A 3,650-nucleotide genomic window follows, 5' to 3' on the forward strand; every position below is an offset into this window, starting at 1 on the left:
TAGTTGAACAGCTGCCAACTCCTTTCCTTTTACTCGGTGATTTCAATGGTCACAATCCAATGTGGGGCAGTCCCGACATTAACCGTCGAGGCAGGACCATTGAAAGATTCATTGGCAATCAACAACTGTATTTATTTAATACAGGAGAAGTGACATACTTCCATGCTCCATCAAGAACGTTCACTGCCATTGATCTATCATTAGCAACTCCGAAACTGTTATCAGCATTTACATGGGAGGTTGGATCTAATCCACTCTCTAGTGACCACTTTCCAATTTTTGTAAAATATCGAGGCAGAGAAAGCTGTGAAACAGCGCGTCCACCACACTGGAAACTGGAAACGGCAGATTGGCCTGCATTTTCCTCTTTGGCAAACATCACTGAGGAAATGGTCAATACTGCTGATATCAATGACGCAGTTGAAGTTGTCACTTCTAGTATTATACAGGCAGCTGAAAAAACAATGGGGAAAACATCAACCAGATATTCAAAGCATTTGAAACCATGGTGGGATCAAAATTGCAAGGCAGCATTTAAAGCACAAAAGAAAGCATGGGGGATTTTCAGAAGATACTTCTAGTAATTTCACTGCTTTTAAAAAAGCAAAGGCAAATGCCAGAAGAATAAGAAGGCAAAGCCAAAGGGATTCCTGGAGGAAGTATGTTTCTAGCATAACATCATCCACTAGCTCAAAAGCAGTCTGGGATAAAATCCATAAAATCAATGGGAAATATGCTTCTCACTCTCTGTCCGTGCTACAAAATAATGGCACAATAGTCAGCATTATACAGGGTATTGCTGATTTGTTGGGAGAAACATTTTCGTCTTCATCCAGTAATATTATGTAACCAAGAAATTTTCAGGCTTATAAAGCCCAAAGTGAAAAACAATTTTAAATTTCCATTCTTCATCTAATGAGGAATATCCCCTAGGTGTGGGTTTTTGTCCATGGTGAGGGGACCTCCCAGAGATGGTTTAGTAAGTCTTCTTTACCATCCCTGGGATCTGAATGCCCACCCACGTGTTTGCCGTGCGTGGTGTCCCATATGCCGGAAAGGGGGATCCTGGTAGTTGAGCGGCAATATAACATCCCGAACACACTGCTTTGGCCCCTGCTTCGGATAAACGGGAGGCTCAAATCAGGCTCCGTTTGAGTCAATCGGCTGGTCGTTGAGTCATTCTTGACCTCGGCTTGGAGTCAATCGATTGATGCGGACATGTCAGACAAGATGTGCTTTTCTTGACTGCATTGTGAGGGTATAGCTCCTGGGAAATCCTGATGTGACGGTCTATGGGAGGCTCCCATGTGACAGCATCTCCTTGTTGGGCCCCATGGTGGGTGGGGTCACTGGGAGCTGAATATTTATTTTTAAATATGGATTTTCAAAATACAAAAATTCCAAACAAGCTAACAATGACAAATGAAAAGACCTCCAGTCAGCCAGTGTACTTAGTAGTCCACGCAACTGGAGAAAAACAGTTATCTAAGTGTTCTCCATTTTTGATCCAAAAATTGTTTGAATCAACAATTGGGCACTTAAAGAAAATACAGAAATTGAGGTCAGGTGACCTCCTGGTGGAAACAGCCTCTCCTCAACAAACAACAAAGCTTTTGTCAATGAAAACACTTGGAGAAATGGGAGTCTCAATCACATCACACAAAAGTCTAAACTCATCACGTGGTGTGATATCTGAGATCGACCTAATGTCTGAAGATGAATCAGATATTCAGATCGGTCTTTCAGATCAAGGTGTCACTGTTGTCCGACGCATCTCCATTCATCGAGACGGCAAGTTAATACCAAGAAAGCATTTAATTGTCACATTTGACAAGCCAACATTGCCATCCTTCATTACTGCAGGATATCTGCGCTGCCTTGTTCGTTATTACATTCCAAATTCACTGCGTTGCTTCAAATGCCAGCGATTTGGACATTCACAAACATCCTGCCGAGGCAAAACGTATGTGCACAGTGTGGGAGAGAAGACCATGACAGTACCAAATGTAACAGTTTCCCATGCTGTGTGAACTGTAAAGATGCCCATCCTTCCTACTCCCGGAAATGCCCTGCGTGGCAGAGAGAAAAAGAGGTGCAATGGATAAAAACCGTAAACAACGTATCATACACAGAGGCCCGTCGCATGGCCACCCCAAGTGCAACAACGAAACAAAAGACCTTTGCTGCTGCGTTGAAATGTACTAAGACATGTGGGGTTCAAACAGATATTTCTATCTCCCCAAAAAAATCTCTCACTCAACACGCAAAATGTTTGCTGACCCAATCAAAACAAATTGAAGAAAAGGAGAGTATCAAGAAAAAGACATCCCTACCTAAAACGGGTAGTAACCAGAAATGTGGGTTCTAAGAAAGCAAATAAGAACCCACTTAACAAACAAAAATTAAAAGCAACCCTCTCTAAAGCTAAAAGATCAGAGACTCAGTCCATGAGTGATTTCTCTGATATCTCTGATGAAGAGCCTAACATGGAGGTGAAAAAACCAATGTCACCCCCAAAAGATAAACCCCCTGTGAAATTGAAGAGGGATACCCTTGTGAAAAATGCTGCCTCAAACACATAATGGATTACAAAATAATCCAATGGAACTGTCGTGGTTTCCGCAACAACTTCTCTGACATTAAACACTTGACATCATCTACTTCATCTCTCTGTGTGGCACTCCAGGAAACACATCTAAAACCTGGAGAAAATATTTGTTTTAAAGGATTTGATCTCTACCGCAAGGATGATGATAGCCACAACCGTGCCAGTGGCGGTGTGGCTATTCTGGTTTCAAATCGCATTCCATCCTTACCGGTACAAATAACCACTGATTTGCAAGCTGTGGCAGTCAGAATTTCTATTGGAGTAACTGTCACAGTTTGTTCTATATACCAGATGTCAGAGTCAATGAGAATGAATTGGATGCCTTGGTTGAACAGCTGCCAACACCATTCCGTTTACTTCGAGATTTTAATGGCCACAATCTGATGTGGGGCAGTCCCGACATCAATCGTCGAGGCAGAGCCATTGAGAGATTTGTTGGCAATCAGCAAATGTATTTATTTAATACTGTAGAAGTGACATACTTCCATGCCCCATCAAGAATGTTCACTGCCATTGATCTGTCATTAGCAACTCCGAATCTGTTTTCAGCAGTTACATGGGAGGTTGGATGTAATCCACTCTCTAGTGACCACTTCCCAATATTTCTAAAGTATCGAGGCAGAGAAAGCTGTGAAACAGCCTGTCCACCACGCTGGAAGCTGGAAACGGCAGATTGGCCTGCATTTTCCTCTTTGGCTAACATCACTGAGGAAATGGTCAATACTGCTGATATCAATGATGCAGTTGAAGTTGTCACTTCCAGTATCATAGAGGAAGCTGATAAAACAATGGGAAAGACATCAACAAGATACCCAAAGCATCCGAAACCATGGTGGAACCAGAATTGCAAGGCAGCATTTAAAGCACAAAAGAAAGCATGGGGGATTTTCAGAAGGTACCCCACTACAAACAATTTGATTGCTTTCCAAAAAGCAAAGGCAAATGCTAGAAGAATAAGAAGGCAAAGCCAAAGGGATTCTTGGAGGAAGTATGTTTCTAGCATAACATCTTCCACTAGCTCAAAAGCAGTCTGGGATAAAAT

At 42.2% G+C, this 3,650-nt stretch overlaps 1 pseudogene; it reads left to right on the forward strand.

Annotated features, from left to right (window-relative positions):
• Positions 1 to 1,097: 1,097 nt before the first annotated feature.
• Positions 1,098 to 2,404, forward strand: LOC111631859 (annotated as a pseudogene).
• Positions 2,405 to 3,650: the final 1,246 nt, after the last annotated feature.

This window comes from Centruroides sculpturatus, unplaced genomic scaffold, assembly GCF_000671375.1.
Source record: "Centruroides sculpturatus isolate CEXI.00-Female unplaced genomic scaffold, Cexi_2.0 scaffold72, whole genome shotgun sequence".
Taxonomy (NCBI): domain Eukaryota; kingdom Metazoa; phylum Arthropoda; class Arachnida; order Scorpiones; family Buthidae; genus Centruroides; species Centruroides sculpturatus.